The sequence below is a fragment of the Corvus hawaiiensis genome, chromosome 3, assembly GCF_020740725.1.
Source record: "Corvus hawaiiensis isolate bCorHaw1 chromosome 3, bCorHaw1.pri.cur, whole genome shotgun sequence".
NCBI classification, from domain to species: Eukaryota; Metazoa; Chordata; class Aves; order Passeriformes; family Corvidae; genus Corvus; species Corvus hawaiiensis.
This window is the reverse complement of record NC_063215.1, coordinates 55,721,452-55,746,117: the sequence shown is the minus strand read 5'-3', so window position 1 is coordinate 55,746,117 and position 24,666 is coordinate 55,721,452. Positions and strand designations below refer to the sequence as shown.

At 36.4% G+C, this 24,666-nt stretch overlaps 1 protein-coding gene across 18 annotated transcripts in view; it reads left to right on the top strand.

Annotated features, from left to right (window-relative positions):
- Positions 1–24,666, top strand: part of PTPRK (protein tyrosine phosphatase receptor type K) — a 392,047-nt gene that overhangs the window by 103,938 nt on the left and 263,443 nt on the right. The window lies entirely within an intron of this gene.

Below are 24,666 nucleotides of genomic sequence, written 5' to 3'. Positions count from 1 at the left end.
ATAAATAGTTTCATTTTTTATTAATTCATTTTAATTACTATTTTTATAAATTATTAATTTAACAATAAATTTTATTAATTTCATAAATTTAATTTTTAATTAATAATTTATATTTTAAAAAGAAACATTTAATCTACTTGGAGATAGTACAAGTTTGTAAAATTGCAGAAGGTAGTTATAATTTTCTTTTAATGTTTTTCAAGTTTGATGTTTATGACTTGCCATGTGGTATTAAGCGTATGCATAAATTGCAGTTCATTGTGCCCCTAACTGGTGCGATATAGTAATTTTAAATCTTTAACCACTCCATTAAAGGATAGAGATTTTGGAGATTTTTTGCTATCTAAGAGAAGAGAGCATAATTAAAGGAGGTGCAAACCCACATTTATAAGATATATGGCACATCTGGCAGCTTGTGTGAAGATGTTTGTTTGGCAGTGGGAATGCCTGCAATTTTATCTGCCAATCTGACACAGTAGGAGTTTAGCTAATGAGGTTGCTTAGCAAAAAGTGCATCAGGAGGAAGTCAGGGTTAAAAATAAGCATACATATGAAGAGGGAGCAAAAGATTTATAATGGATATAGAACTGTTCCAAGTTGTTATGGCAACTAACATTTTAGACCCATAATTACCTATTAACAATGCTGCCAATCCTACACAAGATTGCATTTTAGTTACGTGTTTTTCTTCAATATTTTTTTAAAATCTTGACATATTGCCCAAAATAGTCAGTCTTTTAAAGATGTCAATGATGAAGGAAAGTCCGTATATTTTCATTTTTTTTGTACAGCTACATTGAATAAAACCCCAAAACTTAATGGAATAAACTAAAAGAAAACCAAGAAAAACCCAAGGAAACTCTGTCTGATTTTGTTACTGAAGCATTTTTTTCCCCCTAAAACCTGAAAAACAGATGTTAAGATATAAATCCTAGTATTACTTGTTGCTCAGGCTTAAATAATGAACTTTTTGAACATTTTAAAATCAAGATAATAATGCTGTTTACTTTCTCTATGACAATTTGTGGGAAAAACATTGAAAATATATAGACATAATCAATTAACAACCAGAAGGCATAATTTAATTATTTGCCCTAATTGTCCCACAATGGAGAATAAATTTAATTTTTTTTTGCCACCCCTTGAAGTCAGCTTTTTTTCATCTGTGTAGTAGACGTTATGACAAACAACACTTCATAAACTTAAGGGTGTAAGCTCTTCCAAGAGAGAAGAAGAATTTTAAGTACGGGCTTTTTACTTAGCAGGATTTTCTTGTCTCTGAGGACTTACTGTGCCACAGCACTGTTGGAAGATTTGGTATAAACATAAGTTTGATCAAATCAAAATAAAATTATAGCGACATACGCACATTTATTAGTTACAAGCTACCTTGGAGTCGTCATAATGTGACATGTAGTTTGCCTTGAGATTGGTCTCATTTTAGGCTTTTTTTTTTTAATTTGAAGAGAGAAAATGTCTACCTTTTTTTTTTTTTTTCTTTCCCTTTCCTGTACTTCCTGCATTATCTGTGCAAGAAGGATGAGACAAATAAGAAGAAATAGTTGTAATCTAGAACTTGCCATTTTTCTAATCAAGGGGGCCTGGAGTAACATCAGTTTTTCGAAAAAAGTGTGAAATTTTGAAGACAACTCAAGGAAAATAGACTTCTCCAAAGATGTGTTTAGGTACAACCCTCTAAATTTCTTTCAGGTGGAGCTGTGGCAAGGCACTGGATATTTAAGGACTGTGTTTTTCTGCTCATCTCAAAAACTGAAATTGTCATCCCTATTAATTAAGTGTTTTTGTGAGCACCTCCTTGCTAACTGGCTGACAAGTTTTTCTTAACTAAGAAACAACCAATTCGAGTATAGTTGATTCTTCTTCCAGATCAGATAACTCCATGGTGAGGTGTCTTTAGCTTTTTAACCCTTCAGTTTTTCACATGTGTGCAAAGACTGTGTTGCTTAGGTAGCTTGGAAAACCAGTGTACCTTAAATTTGTCAGGTGTTGCATAAAGTTCTTGTAGTGTTGAAGAAGGCTGGGTTGTGTTCTCCTATGTTTTTTGAAGGCCATCACTAATGTCACTGAATGGTTGGATTTGTATTCCTACTATGACAAGGATAAGCAATTGTTTAACACCCCTGAGTTCGAGTGTGTGAGTATTATTTAGCATAATGTAGTAGAACCTCTTTCCTCTTGCGCATTTCTAGTAAGGGCATATTTGCAATAAAATGAAGACACTTGCTGTTGGTAAGTGCGGTGTTTGATATATTGATATATTGATATTTGATGTGTGCACAAAACGGTGACATCACGTTTTCTGGCCATTTGGAAAGTAGGGAACTAAGCTCGAAAGAAAGCTGGCAGCCTGAGCTGGGAATGCAAGCTTTGTCAGCCATAATTAAAGAATGAGGTTCCCAGAAATGCTCAAGATCTTATTTTTTTTATCAAATGTATTGGAAGTGTGAACTATGTATCAATGAGGAAAACAGGAAAGAATACAAAGCCTGAAACATTAAATACAATTCTTCAAACACATCTGTCCATGACAGAATTTTAGTAGGAACTTGCTAAAAGCTTAGAATTTAGTTCAAACCCCAACCTTTTTGTGAGATGTTAGAAGCTAAGAGCTTGGAGGGGTCTGTTGAGGACAACAAATATTGAAGGATTAAAAAGAAAATTCCAGGTCATCTTATTACAGGGAAGATGAACGAGTTATTTTAAATGCATGTACACAGTAGAGGAGTTTTTGTATAAGAACATCTATGGCTGTGTTTACAGGAAGCCCTCAGGTACTGTCCACTGCAAGGAATCACTGGCAGCAGGGAATAATATTCCAGGAATTCAAAAGAAACTGGAGCTGTGAAATTGTGGAAGTATTATTCTGACCATTGCTGACACCTGAAAGTGCAAAAGCCTGGTGCCATCTTTTGCAAAGGGCTGGAGTAGGAAGGAGGACAAATAGAGTCATCACAGTGGGAAAAGTTACCAGTAGGATTTTCACAATATATTCTGTGACCTTTGCTGTTCCATGTCAGAAATGTTTTGTGAAAGGAGGTAAATTCTGGGACTAAAGGATTCTATGTAAAATAAAATTAATTACGATGATTACACTTGCATCATATTCCAGAGAGCTGCAGAAAAATCTTATTGAGTTTCTGGATGACAGCAAAATATTAAAGTATGTGAAGCACAATGCACCAGTTGTGCTTCAATTTACTTATTCAAACTTTGGAGAAATTCTTTGCTTACTGCAAGAAGTGCCTGGCAAATAATCAAATACTGAGTTGCCGTGGAACTTATTGAATGGGAAAATGGAAAGCATTCATAGGCTGCAAGAAAACTGCACTCTTGTCCTGCATGTAGATGCTACAGAGAGACAGGTTTTATTAGGACTTACTTTGCTAAATTGAAGAGGGAAAACACCAACAATTAGTGGTGCTTCCTTGTCCTAGGCAATTTTAGGTAATTCTATGCAATCAACCTGCTGGTGGTTGATGCTTGTGCAGGTGACATAATCTTCCAGTCCAACTCAGTTTTAATAGCACTGCCTCTGCAGATCTACGTTGCCATTCTGGTACAAATATGTTAAATCTCTTTTCACTAATTTGTAGCGCTGTTGTAAGCACGCAGGTGGTGTATTATGTGGTTAAAGAGAGTGTGGTCAAATTGTGGGCTTGGGTTGATGGAATCTTCTTTACCAATGGTGCTTTCATGCCTTCACATGATCAGAGCTGGGCTGAGTATTATCAGAAAGGATATAGAAAATTTAAAAAGATAAAGAAGCAGAATAAAGAATAAGGGATAAAGAATGATGGCTCTTTTTACCTTTACTTGAAGATGATGAATTTTGAAAAACAGCATGTAGTGTAGAGGAGCTTGAGCAAGAGAAGTCAGACATTGTGTGCTTTCAGACATTACACATAACCATAAACCAAACAGTATATATGAATACAGAATAGTTTTTCTTAGAATACCTTTAGTAGGGTGAGACAATAAAAACAAACAGCACAACATAATGAAGGATGATATGTATGTTTGAGTGTAATAAATTGTTTTGACAGATGAAAGTGCTGGATGAACTAGTGAATGGTAGGACTTTTAGTATGAGAGTTTGGTAATACACAGTGGCTTATGACATTTCTGTCTTGCTTGCTGGAATAATGAACACGGGAGAAAATTAGACCTTTTCTTGTGCTGTTCCTTAAACATCCCAAATGGCCAGGGCCACAAATATTATTATTTTAATATTTAGTGATATAATGTAACAGATTATTTCAGAAGCTCCTGCCTACTGCTTTCTCCAGCTCTATCCTGGCATGACTTGGAGAGAAAGTGGCTGCTTGTACACTACCTTCGAGAAGCAGGGACATTGGCATGACAGTTTAGTATTCAAATTTTGAAGGAGGTGGACCTGTTTTGAAGACGTCCACAAATAGATCCAAGGGTATTAAAAATAGCTATGAAGTGGCTTGTGAAGCTGGCCTTCTAAGTACCTTCCTGAAAGTCTGACCCTTTTCCAAACAATAGGGATGAAAATTACTGTAAAACTCAGATTGTTTCTGTGGTGGGTAATAACAGGACCTGGATATTCTCAGCTTCATGCTGCAAGACTTGGTGACAGCTGGAAGAGGTGTGCTGGGAACTAGCTTGTAGTCGTGGATGTTGCTTAAAAGATTGGCTTTTACATTTAAGCAAGGAGAATTGGCTCATATTCTCCTCTTTTGAGAAAACATGACTTTTTGCAGCACTGTTGTTGTTTGGTTACACTTTCTGAAAGGTGTGGGGCCTTTTTGCATTTAGTAACTCTTTAATTTATGTAACAACTTCAGCATCTTGGATTAGGGATTCTTGAAGTAGAGGCAGCTCAGGAGGAACTCTGAGTCTGCATTCATTTGATGGAACAACCTGGTTGTTTTGTTGTTGTTGTTTTTCAGTGGTATGTTATGTAGTTCTGTGGTGTCTTGAAGCTGGAAGAAGCCTTGTTGAGTAATCAGAAAAGTATGAATCACTGATTAGTTTATTTATATAGTCAAGAGTACTGTTTTCTGCCGAGAAGTGAATAAAAATATACTTTAATGGTAATAGAGTATAACTGAAACAAAAAATAATTAATTTTTAAAGTTAATTTAAAAGCCTTCTCTTTTCGCCTTTCCTTCCTTTTTCTACACTGGAAAGCATGAAAGCAGCATTCAACTTTGGTTTTCATTCATTTAAGGTGTGAATTTTGGTTCAGATAAAAATATTCTATTAAAAATACCCAAACCAAACACAAGTGTTGACAAGCTGTGAACAGACAGCTGTTCCAGACAACCATGTTTTTGCATTCCTTTCTACTACACAGAAGATTTGATTTGATAATCTCATAAAGAGTTTATGCGGGAAAACTCTGGTTGTTGTTTTTTTGCCCATATCTTCTCCTTCTTGTTGAAAATTTAGACAGCAACAGACAGCTCCTGAAATTGGGAATGCCAGAGGGGGATGCATCTTCAGTCTCACCATTGTTAGTGGTAGAGTGGTAGCAAGGGAGATGAGTCTGATAGCCAGATTCTAGAAAGCTGTGCATGACAGTTGGCTCATTTATGTATCCTAGGCATCTGCCTTTCTTTATAAGCTTCCAAAAATGGTGAGGTCTTTTGTGTATATGGTACTTATTCTTTTGCACTGAGAAAATAAAAAAGGAAGCAAAAAGTAGTGTCTCCCTAAAGAATGTTTTTATCTCTTTGTTTCTGTGCATGTTTTTCCCATTACTGTGTTTCTCCTGAAATTTAGGCTGTAGTTTTTTAGGTTAAGGATCAAGTTTATCCATACCAAAGTAGCATATCCACTCAGTGTCTCATGTAATTCACTTTTGTAAATAAATATTTTTAAGCTGAGTTGCATGGACTAGACAGGAAGTCTGATTAAAATGTGGGAAACTGCTAGTAAGTGTCTAAAGCGTAGAACTAGCAAGCTACACGTAACTCATTGGAGATGATTCTCTAGTAGGTCTCTGCAGGAACATCTAAATTCAAGCAGCTTTTAGATATGAGCATATATGTTAGAAGGACTTTTCTCATTTCTTAAGTTATTAAAACATATTGGTCAATGGGAAGTATTAAATTGTATGAAAAAGTGAAATAAAAAAACCAACATTGCTTTTTGCGTTCAGTGAATACTTGAAAAACTTAAGCATTACCATTCCTTGCCATTTGTAGTAATCTAGAGGGTGTTCATGCTAGACAAGAATTGTTTTTTTACAAGTGTTCATTTCACAGGTTCTTAGTTTCTGCTGTTTTTGCAGGAAGATTTTATCCAGTAATAAAGTTAAGCGGTAATCTGTTCTCTATTAGATTCAAAGGTTTTATAGACTTGATCAATGGTGAGTGTCATGAAATACACACTGAAATTGTTTTCGGTGCATTGTCGCCAGCCCCTGTTGGTGTCATTCTGCTCCCACTTCCTAGGGAGGTGAAATTTCTTAGATATTCTTGAGATTAGTAAATTCTTAACTATTTTTCAGAAGAACTTGAAATTCAGAGGGGAGTCCAGGTTAGGAAAAACAGCTTAGTTTAATGTAAGTAGTCTTTTATACATTATATGGCTAGGAGGGACAGGGGATAATTTTTTTTTAGTTTTCTGTGAAACACATTTTCCCAGAGATTTTAGTGATTTGATTTATTTCAGGTTAATGTGTAGGGCCCAGTTTAGTGCCATGTTGCATTTGCCTGCCTAAGGGAAGCACTGCGTATTACGTAGGTTGAATTAGGGAAGCAGTGTGCATGGACAAAATGTTTCTGGGGGAGACCCAGAATTCATATGAACCAGAAAGAGCCTCTGGTAGGTTGAATCATTTCAACAGTGAGGCAAAACCTTGCTTGACAGAAGAGACACCACAGTACACATGCTGGAGAGCAAGAAGATGAAAGATAAATCTGACACTTTGTCAGAGGTGGAAGAGATTACATCTTTGTCTCACAAAAAATTAGTCTGGGAGTAAGTGGGAGAGGTTGCATGAAGAGCCAGAGGTCTGATGACACACGGAATTAAGGGATCCAGGGCTGTGTTTGCTGCACTGTCCATTTCTCCAACTGTAGTTCTCAGGTATTGTGCTGTTAGTGCTGGTCTCATGGTTGCTGAGAATTGGTTTTTTTTTTGGTAGGAGGTAAATAATATATTTTAAAAGGTTGGTAGTGGTTCAATATGACTGTTTGATGTTGGAGGAATGAAAAATGAGTTTTCATCACCTCCACCCTCATCCAGAGCTTGATATGGGGATTTGTTATGACTGTGGGTTAGGTATGAGGCATATTTTATTTGGAGAAGTTGGAACAAACAACCCCCATCGTTCCCCTAATACCCCTGCCCCCGAACGCAGTAAGCGAAAGTAGTTCCTCAGAATCTGATTTATTATAGGGTCTTATATGAAGAATTTAAAATTGCCTGGTTTTGAGGAAAATAGTCATCATAGAGAAGCATACAATTTTCTTTATACCATTTGCTTAATACGGAACATTACTGCTACATCAAATATGTGAGAAAAGGGGGGTTTTGCTGGTGCTATTTTCCATTGGCACTTAGTCTTTCTGAAATCTGAAAATTATTATTAATCCCCCTAATAGGCAGAATTATTTTTGAACGAAGTAACAATTTATCTTCAACTATCCAGTTAACTCTTGTTCTCTGTCCTCTCTTCTAGCCAGTTCTCCTTGCTAGACATAATTTTCTTTTCTCTGCCCCTCTACATTTTGAACTTACAGTTTTATTTTGTATGATTCTCATATATTAGTAAGGGAAATAAGACACTTAAGAGTGTCCTTGTGATTTTATTTCAACAATTTTAAACCCTTTATACTTCCCCTAGTCCTTTGAAAAATATCCATACCATCATTCATTCTTATACTCTATAGAATCATAGAATGATGGAATGGTGTGAGTTGGAAAATACTTTAGAAAAACTAAAGTTTTTTCCAGCTCTAGTTCCAAACTCCTCTACCATGGGCACGGACACCTTCACTAGACCAGGTTTTTCAAAGCCCTGTCCAACCTGGTCTTGAGCACTTCCAGGAATGGAGCATCCACAACTTCTCTGGGAAGTCTGGTCCAGTGTTTCACCATACCTGAGCCCTTTTAAGATATATATAACAACATCAATTAGTATGAAAGATAGAAAATTATTTGGGGTGTTTTTTCCTAAAACGGAGCTAGATGTGCAATAAGTAATAAAATTTTTCAGTTGCACTTGTGCCTCTGAAATAAATCTACATGGATGTTACAGACTTTTCTTGTCTGTACCTGAACAGACTAAAAAAAAAAAGTCTTGAAATGAGATGTTTCAAAGCAGCCCTCTAGTAGTTGCCTCCATAGCCTTTTTGCAAAGACTCAGAGAGGGACAGAGCTTTAGAAAACCTGCATTGATCTCAATGTGTTCTTTCTGCTTCATTCAGTCCCTCTTTGGGAAAGGTTGAGGAGAGCCCTGAGCAGGCTTTGTTTGGGTGTTTTAAGGCTATTTTTATTGCTTACAAAATATTTGAAGTTTTTTGTAGTCTGGAGGACTAATTATCCAGCTATCCACAGACAAGGACTGGAAGAGTTCCCAGTTTAGGCTTCTCTGTTACTTGTGTGCCTACTTAGTTGAAACAAAACCCTTAAGTACTTTGTTTTTATTGTTTATTTGCTTAATCTTGTCTATGAAATTCAAATAATAGAGAGGTTTCTGTGAAGCAGATACTGGCCTTAAGCATATTGAAGTCACTAAATTCATGCTATCTTCTGAAGAATTGCGTTACCAGATATTTACTAACAGCAATCTTGTTTTTGAATTGGTAGCCTAAAAGTGGAAGGTTTTGCTTTTTAAACATGGGCAAGACCTGTGTACAAGAAAGGCATATCCTGGAACACCTGAAATATAATATTACAAGAGAGTTGCTTTGGGAAAAAGATCCCCCCTGGTTTAATGTACAAAATAATTTAGTTAAAGCTCTGTTTTAAGAGGACTTTAAGAGGTTCATTTCTCAACCTCCCATACTGTGCTGCTGGACTTGGTCAGGCTGCACACTGCTTATCTTTATTTAACCTATTGCTATCTTTCTCTTGAACTCCTCTCCTCCTGCTTGTCTGTCTTTTCAGCTTTCAGTCTTGCATCTAAAGTCATTCCGTGTGTTACAATTGTGTTTCACCCTTTACCCTCCTTTCCTTTAATACTCCTTTGTTTGTAATCCCATTGTTTGCCATTACTTTGAGATGTCTCACAGCCTTGTATCACAAGCTGTGTTGCAGAACATTACTGCTTTTTTGTACTGCAATGTATTCTAGAGGTGGTCCTGTGGAACTCTGTCCTTAACTTTTCTGCAGCCTCGTGGTTGCCTTTTACCAAGTGTTTGTGTGTGTTCTTTTTTTTTTTGTGTATGTCTAGCTATGCTTTCCTTTCACTTATATTAATTTTCATCTCTGCTGTTCCATCTGGTTTTGTGGTATGTTTTTTCCACCAGCATATTTGATGTGATTATTTTTATGTGGAATTTCAGGGTGATGAAATCCATATATATATTGTATTCTATTGAATTTTCCCTTTGGTTTTTGTCTGTTTGTTTTTTGATTGTTTTGGGGGTTTTTTTGTGGGTTTTTCTTGGAGTTTTTTGTGAGTTTTTTTTTTTTAAATTTCTTCCCCCTTATATTTAGTTTTTCCTGGACAATAAGGTTCTTGCCATAGGAGTATGAACTAGGCAGCGGAACAGAGCTTCAAAGTGAAGAAGAATGTTTTTGCCTACTTATCTCCTAGTGATGAGTGGTCTTGAGTAGAAATTAATAAACCTAAAAGAGAATTGTGTAGTATTAAATGTGTCTATTGGCTAACTCTCAGAAGTAATTCAGAGTAATATTGAGGTGTCTGACAATGTAATTAGGCTTGCATGTTATTGTCTTGTTCCTTCCTCAGCTTAATTATACACCACCCAAAATGATTCATGAAAGGCGAAGATGTTTTCTGTTGAATCCAATGGAACAATTACATTTCTGGAGGTGATGCAGGAGTACTCCAGTGCTTTTCACTACTTTGGGTACCACAGGTTCATGTGTGTCCAGTTTGAAATGAAAGGGTGGAATGGAAATTTTCCAGTATGTTGCTTAAAGTGAGTCTCTCTGGCACAGCAGCACTTTCAATAGTGTTATGATTTATCAGTATAGAATTCTCTTTCCATACCAATGTGATGCCCCTGTCAGTTTAGAGTAAGTAATCCAATTTTTAAGGCTTTGAATGGAGGTGAAACTTCATAACCATCCCTTCTTTGAAGACAGGAGCAATGTTTCTAATTGTTAGAAATGATAAATAGCTGTCTAAGTAATTGTGCCTTATAAAGACAGTGAGGCACTGATCACTCACAGTAGCAAATGTGCTTGCTGACCTTTGAATTAAAGGAGAAATTGTGGCAGATATTAAAAATTATGGCCTGTTGGTAGTTTTTCTTCCCAAAAGTTATACCTGTCTGAGATTTTGAACTTCAGCAGCATGGTTTACATAATACTGTCATTCTTTTTTTTCATGGAAACTATTGATTCATTGGATATCATATGATATGAAAGCATTAGCATTCTCAAGGAAATGCTAATTTGCAAAAAAATTAATATATACTCTGAATATAAATTGCAAAAAATAAACTGTGACAATTTGTTGCTATGATACAGAACTGAGTTCTGGCAAAAGAGAAGTGTAAAATTAAGGGCAGAGTGGAGTAATTGTTTTAGATAGGCTACAGGTGTCTGGCATTACATAGATGTAAATATTATGTGTATTTGATACATGCTTTTATTTGCTTCTCTTGGCTTCACCCTCCTGTATCCCTGTACACCCGCAATGTCTGAAGGTGCCTTTTGTGTAGAACAATTGAGCCTTGCAGGAGAGAGGCATTTCTCCTGATGATTCTAGCAATATGCATCATTCTATGTACTGATTTTATCACACACTGTTCAAATTAGTCCATTAAAATTAAACATCACTGAATACTTCCATAGCCACCTGTGCTGTCTTAATTCCTGTTTTGCTAAATAACTGAACCATATGGTTGCTTCAGGCCTTGCCTCGCCCTTGCTGTGTTGAATGTTACAAAAATGCTTGATAATATTAAAGGAAAAAAGTGCTTCTTTCAAAATAGATCTTACATCTTTCAAGGTATTATTTTTATTCTGTTACGTTTCTTAGTAAATTTACAACTAAAATCATAATTTGTACCTGGCGTTAAAAGAAATTAATGGGTTTTATTAGCTGTATAGACTTTAAAATTATTTTCAGCTTTTGAAGGTATTTATTTGGTTTTTTGTTTTGCATTTTCTTCAGATGAAACAGCAGCTTACTTGTTCCTGCGGGTCTGTGAATCCGTTTATTTAGATGTTTATGTATCTTTTATGTAATAATGAGAACACTGGAGAAAGGAATGTGAGATGGCAGTGGTATAGAGCCAGCATGCCTTCTTGCATTGATAACTGATGGATTTCTTTTCCACCTTGCCACTATCTGCAATCAGGTACTTGGCTATTCACAGCTTTCCCAAAACCAGCAAGCCAAAAAAGCCCCCAACCCAAACAGTTGATTCCTATGTAATTATGTGAACATGTCTAACTAATTTCTATTGTTAGTGTCTAATTTTTGCTTGATGAATTAATACTCAAAATGAAATTGCTGCGTCACGGGTAACTTTGCTTTAATAGGGGCAAAGATTTCCCAGAGCTGTGAGTTTCTTTGCTTGCACACCACTGTAGTTTAAGAAGGTGCATCTAAAGAAAGCCTGATATGTTTACTGGGTGATCTCATCATTCCCTCATGTCCCCTGGTTGTGCAGCCCCTCCATGCTGGGCTGGTGTTACCTGATGTCCAAGCTCTCGGGGTGCAGTTCTGGACACTGCTCGGCTGCCAATACGCATGCTATGCTGTCTTCCAGTTTGTGCCTTGTGTTGTCCACCAGTGTTCCAGCATGTCTTTTCCTTCTAAAAGTCTACCCTGTGGTAGCTGTCAATGGCCTTGTCATTGTACTGCAGAAGCTGCTGAACTGTGGTCCTCTCGCCCCCCCTTTCCCAGTTCCACCATTTTGAACTAAGAAAGGACGGAGGGTCATGTGAAAGGACAGTTTCAGAGCTGTGCAGGGGACACACAAGACTCAAGGGTGTGGGAGGCTGTGGGCCAGTCTGGATGGCCTGAATGGAGTTACCTGTGAGTGCCCGGGGCCAGGGAATAGCTGCTCTTGCTGCTGACCTGGCCATTTTAGGAGCAGGCATTGAAATGAAGTGTCTTCTGTCCGCCAGAATTGATGATCTTCAGCTCCATAACCATGTCTTGACAGTATATTTAAAGGGGTAGTGAGCCAAGGTACAGATACAGGAGAGTACCAAGAAGGAAGTTCTATGATGTTTAATGAAGTGCAAATTTATTTCTCTAAATATATAAGGAGAAGAGAGTGACGCAGTAGATACCACACCTCTTAGCCTGTGAGGCTTATTTCATTAAGCTTAGGAAAGAAACATTTGATGAAACTGAAAAGGTTTTATGGCAGATGAAAAGCTGCTTGGAAAACACTGATAGCATCCAGTCTTTCTTATTGTTTTTGTTAGTGCCATGGATGATGAAATAACAAATGTTCTTTGGCTGAGGCTATTCAGGTTATACCTGTGAGCCTATTTGAGGGTAATCTGGGGTTCAAAAATTATTATGGTGCACTGGGGTAGTACTCATCAAGAAGAATTGAAAAATAATGAAGAAGAAATTATTTGGTGAAACTGTGCAGGCTTATTACTCCATTGTGAAAAAGGCAGACAGAATTGGTTTGTAAGCAGTGTTCTGTGTAAACATATATTAAATAATCTTTTCAGGGTTTTTTTTTTCTTAGTGCAGTTAGAAGAATAGGTATTTTTATTCAGTTTGGAGTATGGAAGGAAAATGCCTGTTCTGGGAAATCTCAGAGGAAAGCAGCAGAAATGACAAAGGGATGAACAGCAGCCTTTCCTCTGTGCAAAGTCCAAAGAAAATTAGGATTGTTTCTTCTACTGGAGAGAAAAAGGAAATGGAAACTTTCAAAAAGTTAAGGGTTGGTGCAAAGACGGGGGTAACATAAACTTCATTTTGGCTCGTGATAGGTTAAGCAGTAATAATCTTAAATTGCAGTAAGAGAGATTCAGGTTGATGATTAGAGATAATGTTAATTGAATTCTGGGATTGAGTGCTTAATAACTGTCTCTTACCAGAGTCGTAAGTGTTCTGCTAACTACTGTCACAGTCTTTTGTCCTGAAGTGTTGCTATGTGCATAAATACCAGGAACAGTTTTGTCTTCTCTTTATGAGAAAAAAACATACACAGAATCTATTGCCTATTTTTATCTCTTTCTGTTGGAAAGAGTCAAAATCCCTTTTCTTTCCCCTAAGTGCTGTGCATTTCCATTCTGTATAGGGAAGATTCTGATTAGTCCTTGGTTAGTCTCAAGAGGGTTGATAGGTAAAACATAACAGGAAATAAATATTTGATCTTTTTTTAAAATAACCTATTTTAGTAACTACTCTCTCATTATTAACAGCTGTACTTGTTTTCTAAATTTGTTTGATATTCCCTTCACAGAGATTTTTCTTGTTTTTAGAATAGTTTAGTGTTAAAAGACAATACCATAATACCATCTCTCTTCTTTTCTGAGACGCTACTTGACTTCTGAGTATTTGATTTGGACATTCAACACATTTGAAGGCAGTGTTATGATTCATGGTTGTTAACAACTTTAGTTTTCCTCTATGGTTTCAGCAAATTCTAATTTTGAAAGGGAAGTTTCAGGGACTGAAATTATACTCTTAGTTCAGGATAAGTTATACATTCCCTTAGGAAGTACAGCTGCAAAACCTTTGTTTAAAAGCCTAATTGCAGCTGAAAAAAGAAAAGAAAATAGCTTCTTGGATGACTTGGTACTCTGATATCTGTATGGTGCCACTGGAGAAAACAAAAGTGGGAAATAAATCACAGAATATATTTGCATTAAATTACCTTTGGAACATGACTTCAATGTCCTAGTAGTCCTAATAATTAATTACAATGTTTGGCTAATGAATATTAGTGTTAAAAGTTCACAAATTGTCTGAAATGGAGGCAAGGTTCTCATCCTTCATATGGTACATATTTGGGTAGATTTATCAGGTTTTTTGTACTTTTCAGAAGTCTAGGTTAATCATATTACTTGCTGCCAAGAAATTGCTCCATGTGCATGAAGTTACCAGCTATATATTATGGGCTTGGATGCATATGTTTAGTATTTTGTTGGCATTGTGAACTTCAGTATTCAAAATAGAGGAGGTATTAAATAGGATTAGCATGTATAAACTCACTATTTGGAAGCAAAAAGCTGTTTCAAATGTTCATGAATTGGAAAATGTGGTATCAGGAGGAAAGACGCGAATCTTTATAAACTGAGATGTGTTCTGAGATGAAAACAAAACTCCCCCAAACAAGAAAAATGACCAAACCCCATTAATAGCTGTTGAACTTCAAGTTTTGTCTGAAACAGCAGTCCTAGTTCATATGCAGTCTTTCCCCTTGCTGTTCTCCTATTGCTGGACACTGAGTCCGATTATTTCTTTCAAAACACTATAAAAAATGCTACTGTGCTAGCATGAGTGGTTTTTATAATAAATATGGTTGTTTCCATCCATTTCAGAAGTATTTCCCTGTAGAAGAAAGATGGTGTGTACTAGAGTGTAAAACCAGTCGAGCTGCTAATATAATTTGAAGGGCAAGGGTTTTATAAGGAGAGTTTATTCATTTATTTTAAAACAACTAATTTGGATGGAAAACATAATGACCTCTCAGGCATCCTAGGCTCCATCATGGCTGATGGAGATGCAGCAGACGTCAGACTAGGTGTAGGTTATAGCCATGACTCTGGGTGTAATGTCTTAATGCTAATCAGTTAAAGTGTTTGGGAGAGAAGAGTTGATGTCTGGGAGTGGAGGGATGTTAGCAAGTGGTGAAGCATGACGAGAGTTGTCACACACCATATATCCCATGTCTCTGTCTTGACTGCGAGCTCCAGCATCTAGGAGAGCAAGGAATTCTAACTCCTGAACTTAGGGTTTTAATGTATTTCGTAAGCCTTCCTAGGTATCAAGACAAATGTTTTAACCATGTTTTGGGTGGGGGGTTTTTGTCCATTTTTTAAAATTTTCACAGTCTGTATGAATTCTTTCTGGTGTGCAACATGTATTTGGGGTTTTTAATCTTGTTTCTGTGGTAATTAATATAGTGTTGTACGAATCTCCATACTCTTGGGCAGTGCATTCCTTAGTGTGTTTTTTGCATATGCATGATTCATGGATTTTGACTGTTCTCTTTAGGTGTTGTTAAATTATTTATTATAATTATCATAGAGATACGCACTATAGGATTGCTTGCACTTGCAAGATCAACATTACCATCAGTAACTGGAAAATCAAAATAAATTCCAGAACTAACTGTCTGTATATGATCCTTTTTTAAGCCTCTTCCTTTCCATCTATGTAATATTCAGCTCTTTATGGGGCATTCAGTGTCAACACACCCCGCTTGTTAAATTGCTCAAGATTTTATTTTACAAATATGCATAACCATGTGTTGATGGTCTGGAAGACAGATGGAAGACTTCCTTGGAAGCTAATAAATTTCAAGGTTTCCAGCTTTTTTCCTTAAACAAGTACTTGAGTTCATTAGAGAGTACTGCAGTTGTATTCTCAAAGGCTTGACTTCTGGTTGTTCTCATCTTGAGCATGAGTCACTACGAAGTGAAGTATGTACTTCAGAGGGGAGTTCAGATAATATTTTGAAGAACAGCAAAAAAATTGCTATTAAATCTGTCTTCTGAATGCATAGGGTGAATATTTTTTCCGCTATTTAAGTATTGTTTTATATTGTTTTTCAGAACTCCTATCAGTGGTAGTCCTTCTCAGCAGTTGGTTCTTAATTCATGTTGTGCATTTAACCAAGGAATATACAACTCCTTAAGTGTAGGTCCTACACCTGTAAAAGCAACAAAACCTGGAAATAACAAAGACTCTTCAGGTCACTGTTGCATAAAACAATGTTCTGAGAAAAACTGATTTCATAACAGGAAACATAACTATTTGGTGCCAAGAAAAAGTGGTTGAAAATAAAGGAATGAATATTCTTCCTGTTACCAAAAAACCCCTAAAAACCCCAGTGAAAATATTTTACAAACCTCCCATGCTTTAAATAAATTCTTAGACTACTATAAAAAAAATAGGACGTTTAATTTCCTCTTCTGAAGGTCTGTAATAGCAGTTGTAATCCACTGTCACATATGACAATGAGCCTTTATTTAACTGTTGGTGATGCTTGGGAGTAGTATTCTCAGCAGATTGTTAATTCTTATTTTCTCCTGTCACGTGCTTATCCAGGGAATGACCAGTTTTGTTTCTGTTTTCAGTTTCAGTGTTTTAAGCTGATAGGAGTAAATATCTTCTCAATGCACTTTTAATACTGTTGCTTTTGGAAGAATGACTAGTGTGTTAAAGATGCTCTGAGTGTGAATGTGCATCCAAAAATTATATTTTCCTATTCAGTTAAAATCTAAATGCCACTTAGAAGGAGAAAAAAGCCTAGAGTGTTTGCAGAGTATTTTTTAGCTGGCAATGAAAAAAAAAACAGTCCTAAAGACTCCTTTTGAGTCGCCTTTCTCTAAATAATTTCAAGATAATTGCAAGAAGTTACTTGTAACTATTTTTTTTAATGGGGAGTATCCCACTTGTCTATCTGTGTTACGACTTCTGTTTCCTCTCTTATCTTGATGTGGCTCTGGTTCTTGGGCTTTTCCAAGGGTCAGTTCATTTCCCTCACCTAGGAAGAAATCAAACTTTTCTGTCTCAAGAGGAGGGCACAGGAGACCTAGGTCATTTATTACTGGATTTGTGTGCTGCTTTGCAAGGGTCTGATGAACATAGATGGAGGAGGGCACAAGGTAGGAGTAAAAGTCCTGTGAATTTCAGTGGTTGTGAGCTTTTAGGTCACCTTGACTGACATTTGTGAATTTTTTGTGAAGTTTTTTTGTGCACTGCAGCAAACACACAGCAGCACACCAAAGACTTAAGCAAGCGCTCAGCACTGACATTTTCTATAAGACTGTCTGCCCTAGAATACTTTAATAGCTTCATATATCACTTTAATTTCTTTTCAAATAAATAATACTCCACAGAAATAGATAATTTGATCTCCATCTCTTGTAACATTCTCAGTAAAGCATGTCTCTTTTATCAGCATCTGAAAAATCTAAATGCTGAATGTTCAGTGGTGGTGGTGATATGGCGGCATCCTAGACCTGTAGGTGGATACAGAATGGCCAACACTGGTCTTTCATCCTGGAGGGTCTGTCAAAAAATGGGTGGAAAAAAGCCCAGACACAGAGGGAGATGTCTGTTTGTACCTTACTGACTGCATTATTCAGTCAAGTAATATCAGAGCAGCTTACAGGAATGGTGAAGTAAAATGGATTTAAGCACTTCCGTACATGTTTTTCACACAGTGAAGTTGTTGCAAGTGTTCGTAGGTGTTGGTGTCTTCATGGGACTGAAATTTTCCCAGGAGGTGCAGGAGTGCCTTGGGGTTTGGCAACTTTAGCTGCTGCTCTGGGAACTGCAGATTAAAACATCTGACTGGCGCTGGGCTGTGCAGGCACAAATGGTACCCGGTTATTTGATATCCCAAGTGGAAGGCTTCATCCTGAGTTGATAGTAATCTAGAGTTGGAAGTTTCTTGGAAATTTTGCATAGAAAAGACATTTTCTTCCAGAAGGAAAGCTGGCCAATGAATGAAGGAAAGCTGGCCAATGAATGAAGAAAAGCTGGCTGCTCTTTGGGCAGCCAGATCAGCCCCTGGGTGACTGAGAAGCATCCTGGAGTCACTGTGCCACCATATCTGGGTTATTTATGGGTTTGCAGCAGAAATTCAGACAGTTCAGAGCTGTTGTTACTTTTGTCTTAGCCATCCATTCACGGACTCCGATGTTAAAAATTCATGACAGAGTGCCTCACTTAATCCCTAAATAAGTATGAAACTATTCCCTGTGCCTTTTGGTTACTGAAATGCAGCTTACTGTTCCGTAACGCTGTCCTTCCATAAGCTTGCCTGATGCACTATATCAAATGTCATTTTCTGACTGCTTTGTTGGAAGAGGCAGTTCAGAGCAGCACAACACAACATGTATGCTCTCTTGTACAGACTCTACAAGATGCATTGCAAATTTCAGTTGCTGGAATTTTTCTGTCTCAAGTTTTGGAGTGCTTAAAGTCTACATATTAGCTAAAGGTCCATCACGTGAAAAAAGAGGGAGAAAATTATCATACCTCAGAAACTGGTATGTCATCATGGCCTATTTTCTCTGCATCAGTATGAACAAATCCATGGGATGTTGGTGTTATGTATGAGAAAACTACAAATTCCAACACTTCCAAAGTGTGTATTTTTTGTATTTATTCATTTGTAAAATGTTAGTATGGAGAACAAAACTTTTGTAGCTACATCTAGCCCAAGGAACAACTTTTAGTCAGAAGTTCATAATGAACTTCGTTACAAATACTGCAGGCCTTTGAAACATAGAGGTTTTTCCTTTCTCTTTTTCTCTTTTAATTGCAAACATTTTCCTGTTCTCATGGAATTGAACAAGTCATGAATGATATTAGTATCATGACAGTAGAATCATAGGTGTAAATACAGGTAAAATGTTGTAGTGCCCATGATATTAATTCTGTGGCTGATCTGGTGCTGTTTTCATTTGTCTTGCCTGGGTCAGTCTTGTGCTGTGCTGTCTTGTCAGGCTGCGTCCCTGTTGCTTGACCTCCGTGGGTGTGGTTAATGGGGGAAACCCAGTTGCATGACCTTGCTGTAGAGCAGGGCTTTTGGCATCAATGACTACAGCCTGGAGGGCAGGACACCTTTTCTCCTTCTGTGAAATTGCAATACCAGCGTGAAATTGATGAATTGATGAGCTCTTGCAGTCCATGAGGCTGAGTTTCTGTTCAAATTGAGAAAGTGCTCTGCTTTTATTTATACAATGTAGCTTAATAACCTGCCTTGGCTTTGTTCTTTTTATAATTCTCCTTCTCTGCAGGAAGTAGGAAACCCCAAAAAGATTTGCATTCTCCAGAAAAATTTCCCCTGCCTGTATGGTGTATTTTTGTTGTTATTTTAAATCTCTGTATTAAATTGAGTGTCTTATCTTGACTTGCATTTGACTTGTGGTGCTTTGGAACTGGGCTAGGTAATGAAGTTGAAATTCATGATCCTGAGTAACCCCCCACTTTCACTTTGACAATATATAAAGAAATTGAAACAAGCCTTCAACAATATGAGTCTTGCATAGGGAATGATATTGTAAACAAGTGAAGTAAGTGGAAAAATACCTCTGAGTTATAGCCATCTAAAGAAATTTTGTAGAAATTTTGTGTTGTTTACACCAATAACATTATTTTTGAATTTTTTAAGACGAAAAGAGGTAAAATCAGGATATAATTATATTGAATGTTTCAAGTGTGTATCAAGTAATGTATCTTAAGTGGGACTATAGTGTTACAAAGTAACATTTTTCTCCAGACACACTCCTTAAGGAGTATCCTTAACTGACGGTGCAGGGCTCTAAAACTAAAAACCCTAACAATGTCTGTAGTTTTCTTCATAATTTCCTTGGGTTTTCTGCTTTTTTTTTTTTCCTCCTATCCTAGGGCTGCAGACATTTACTGTATGTTAGGTAATCAAGGGCAAAAGAGAACAAAAAGGCTATAATAGTTTGAGGTTTTATTAAACCCAAGCACATGGAGGTTTACCTGGAGTATATTTAACATATTCATAGGCTTTGTCTTTTTTCTTTTGACAAGAATATGCTTCCTGCAAGAAGAAAAATTTAGGAGCTTTTGACTTTTTTCCATTAGCCTTTATTTTTTCCTTTCTTGCAAATTACAAAAAAGAAATACAAGTAGAGGACTTTCTCAAATTGTCACAGGGGAGACACTCTCCAAAGAACAAAATAGGCATAAATACTATTGGGTGTGAAATAATTCTGTGAATTAATATAGATGGTTTTGAACTTCTCTTCGCAGCCTGCTTCCAGTTGCAAGCCTATTTCTCTGTTTTAGTGCCTGTTCATTGCCTGCAGTCTCTCATAAATGTTGCGTAAAACATAATCAGGGACTATGTTACACAGTCATTATCAAAAGACAAAAAGGTCACGTAGTCTCGAGCTTTAGGATAAGGCACGTAAGTGCCTGGACCCTCCATTTCATGTAGTTGACATTGCCATGAAGTGAAGAAAACCCCTTCTTCTAATTTTATGGGGAAGACTTCTTTTCAGCTGATCTTTTTCTGTGAATCTATTTAAGCATCTTCACATTATGCTCTACCAAAAGGGGATGTATATAGTCAGGTTTTTTCTCCCCCACCAGCAAACCACAAAATTGAATCTACTTCTGTACCTTTAAATCTAGTTGCATATGAAATTTGTAATGTTCTGAACTATTTTTTTCTCACCTGAAGCTGAAAGTCCTAGTAACTGAAGGAGCAGATTCACAGGCAGAGAAATTACCACAGTATGTCCCTAAAATGGAGATGGTTTGATGGTTAGTTCTTGTTTGGAGGAAAGTGGATTTGCAGGAGCTGAAGACCAGCCTGCTGAAAATTACAAGTTTCACACTTCAAATACAAACCCGTTTTTCAGGAAGCAAGGAAGTGAGAGAAAATAATTTGATTGGGAAACTGCTCTGTCACATTGGTACCTTACAGCAGGCAAATTTTATTTTATTTAAGGATTTTTTTTTTAATCTTAGCATGATTTCTTACCTTCAGTTAACTGCTGGATGATAAGAGAGCTTGGTTTTCAGTAGGGGATAAAAACTAAGACTTTTCACAATCAATTAGTTAAAGAATTCATTTATTCTGAAATGATCTGTCCTTGCCACTGAACTAGGACATCAAGTTTAGTGCTTATCAAAATAAATAAAAGACAGTGAAATCTATGAGGTATATACAGCTGTGTTTAATAACATGGCTCAGGGAAAGTCTAGTAGCTCTTATTCCATAGCCGTGTAGATGCCCTTTAGCAAGTTCATGAATTTAATGATGAATAGGCATCAAAATCTTCCTGAAAGACTGATCCTAAAGCTGAACTGTTTGCATGAACTGGATCAAAGCTTAGGAGGCAGTGCCATTTAGCTGTTTCATAGTCTGTTGTTTCCATTTTGTGTAGGAGAGAATTGGATTGACCTTTTACATCAGGATTAACATTAGAAGCTATTAACTGGCAAATAGATAGAAGGCACTTCAGAGAAGAAAAGCTAAATGAGAGGATTGAGTTTGATTTGGAGAAATCTAAACTACATTCAAGTAGGAAAAATTAACACTTGAGCTTCTTGGGAGAAAGAGAACACATAACTCTTAAAGATTGTACATTTGCAAGAATGAAGAAGATTCTTCTGGGAATTACTGAAAGAACAATGAAACAAAATCACTGTCAAACTACAAGAAAAAATTTCAAGAAAAATGTTACTGATGAGTTGTGTGCCTTTTGTAATGGCTCTAACTGCCAGAGGAACTAAAGACGACATACTAGAGCATGGTGAAATAATAGGGAGTGAAAGGAATATTTAAGAACGATGGGTATTTGTCCAGGCATAAATGATGACTTTGGATACTTCTTACATTTTTTTGCAGCATCATCCAAAGTTGAAATTCACCCTTTCTGTCTTGTAAGAAGAAACAATGAACTTCTGCTCTTTCATGTTAAGTTTTTCTTTCTCCATTGCCCCAAATATGTTGGTTTGGTTTTGTTTATTTTTTAAAATTTTCTTGAATTTTTCTTTTTTAACCGTTTTGGTATTTAATGGAGTAACTCACTTGCAACTGACTTTCTTCTTGTAAAACCTTAGTGGAAACAGAACACAGAGTAGTGTTTTTTCTTCCTTGTTTTCAAGGGAAATAGGTGTATATAGCATTTTACATCTGCTTGTGCCTGACCTTGCTAGGCCAGTAACAACGGGGGAAAAAAAATCACAGAGCCTGGCTCTACTGGGATTTAATAACGCACTTAGTACTAACACTAACTGCTGCTCTTTACCTTTCTGGCATTTGTGGTGTGTTGACCTTGGCTAGCCCCTCACCCTGCCCTTTTTTGGTCCTTTCCTCAGCAGCACAAGGGGGAAAATAGGGTGGGCAAGCTCATGGGTTGAGAAAACGACAGGGAGATCACTTATTTTGTAAATCATCAGTTACTGTCACAGACAAAAACAGATTCACCTTGGGGGAAAACTAACCCCAGGCACAGGGGGATTGGAACTGGGGGCTGCAGTCAATCCATTGCACTTGGTGTCTGCTGCTCCTTCCTTCTCACCCTATGTCCCTGCTCCAGCCTGTAGCACCACTGTGAATAGTGAGCTGTAACATTTGCTCTAATCTCTCACTGAAAATCTCAAACAATTAGTTAATCTCAGGAATTAATGAGATTGTGAGCAGTTCCATTGTTTATACTTTGCATTTCTGCCAAGTCCAGTAATATCGTAAGATATCATGAAGATTTTACAATAATATAATTATTAATAATTAATATTATGGTATTGCAAGCATATATAAATGAGGCAAAACTACTAACTCTTTCAAACATATTGTATTTCTTTACAAGTAAAGAATGACTTTCTTATGAAAGGTGTAAGAAAGTATTTTGTATGTTTTCCAAAGATATCATTTTGCTGTATAGTTTGCTCTGGCATTGGCTTCTGATTTTCTTGGAGTAGGTAGATGACTGAGAAAGGAGCAGAATTCTGTACAGTTGCATAATACAGCTGCTTAAGTTTAAAAAAAGGAGGAGAAGGGAAGTAGTTTTTAAGATGCTGAACAGATGCCTTGGCTTTGTGATAAATGGTCTATGAGTGCTGTCTGGAGCATTTCATGAAGTGCTGTAGGACTAACATGTAGATAGATGTATGCAAATTCATTGCTAAGTATTTTTAAATGATGAAAAATGAGACTGAGAAAGTGGAGTACTATAAAATATGTTGATATGCTAAAAAATGTATGTTGAAGCTTCCAAAGGCTATAGCAGATTCCCCTACTTTAGAAACAAGATCTTTAAATACTTCTAGTTTATTTGTTATAATTTAAATTTGATTTTCTTTTCCTTCCAGTGGTTTTAAGAGAAGTTGGGAGAAACATTTTAAAAATCTGCAAAGGTTGATTCTGCAAAGGTTATATTCTGTTTCTTCCTTTCCCCCCCAGACTGACTTCAGAAAATGTTGGCGGGTTTATCTTCTTCTGTATCTTAGCTTTAGAAATATTAGAAGTAAATGGGGATTTTTTAGTGTTTTTTTTTTTTTTTTTGGGGTGGTTTTTTTTTGGTAGGAAAGACTTGAGTTGCTTTTTGTGTATTGCTTTAAAATATTTGCAAAACACAAGTAAGAAAGGCAAAGAGGCAATTTAGATGTCCATGGATAATCAGTGCTAACAGTGTGGGAAGCAGTCTGTCATTTTTCACCGACCCTTTTCAGTTTTCTAACTCTTATGTAGAAGGAAAAAACCCCAGATTACTGATGTACAGCCTCCCCCTGCCACATTCATAGTATTTAGTAACAAAACTTTTGAAAATCTTATTCTCTAGTCTGATGATCAGGTGCTTGTAAGAACATATATATTACTAAAATAGAGATTACAAACTAGCATATTACTAAGTTTATTCTAGAGGCAGGGGGCATAAAAATTACACACCAGTGGATGTGGTTTACAAACACTTTCTCAGGCAATCATCAACTGATTCTAGACCATAATCTTTAAAGATTTAAAGTAACAGTAAATCTAAATAATATAATATGATTCTTTTGTGTCTTTATAAATGGGTATTAATGATGAAGAAATAACCAGGAGTTGCTATTTTACCAAATTCTCTAACAAAAAATAAATAAAATAATGGATTCTGTATATAATTCTTAATATGAACTACTTGCTTATGTTACATTATAGTCATTTTCTTTAAACCCCTTCTTTAAGATGACTACTAAAAATATAGATTTCAATGCACTGTGCTTTAATAAGAGCAGCTTTCCTTCTAAAATATTTCTTTCTCATTTTTTTTCCTAAATTTTTTAGCACAGACTTGCTTTACAGGCTAGTAAAGATGCTAAATTAGCCTCTCACACAGATGATTTAATTCCATGTACATAAATTTTCATCTTTTCCTGAGCAACAGCTTGTGAACAATTTTCAGAATGCCTAATACAACTGTTTAGGACATACTAGAACACAATAGTTCCTTGTTGTCTAAAACTCAAAGGATAACATTTGACGTACAAAATGGTAATAATTTATATGACTATACTTCAGAGAAGATTTTTTACCAGTATTCATGCACATACTCCCAGGACTTCTGCAAGACTACTCATTTGGGCAAATGCTCACATATCCATTACTTTTTTAACTTTAGGTTAAATTTTTTCTCTATTTTTGATGGATTTAACCTGAACTTTCCTCATGAGGAAAGGCTCTTTATTGTGATGCCCTTTAGGACTGAAAATAAAAGGAAAATCCATCAACAGGAAGGTTCTGGAATCATTAAGCAGATATGAAGGTAAATTTTGGTTAAGAAATTTTCCTGTAGCAATGATTTAGATCATATGTTGAATTGGATTTTCTCACTTGGTTGGAAAGT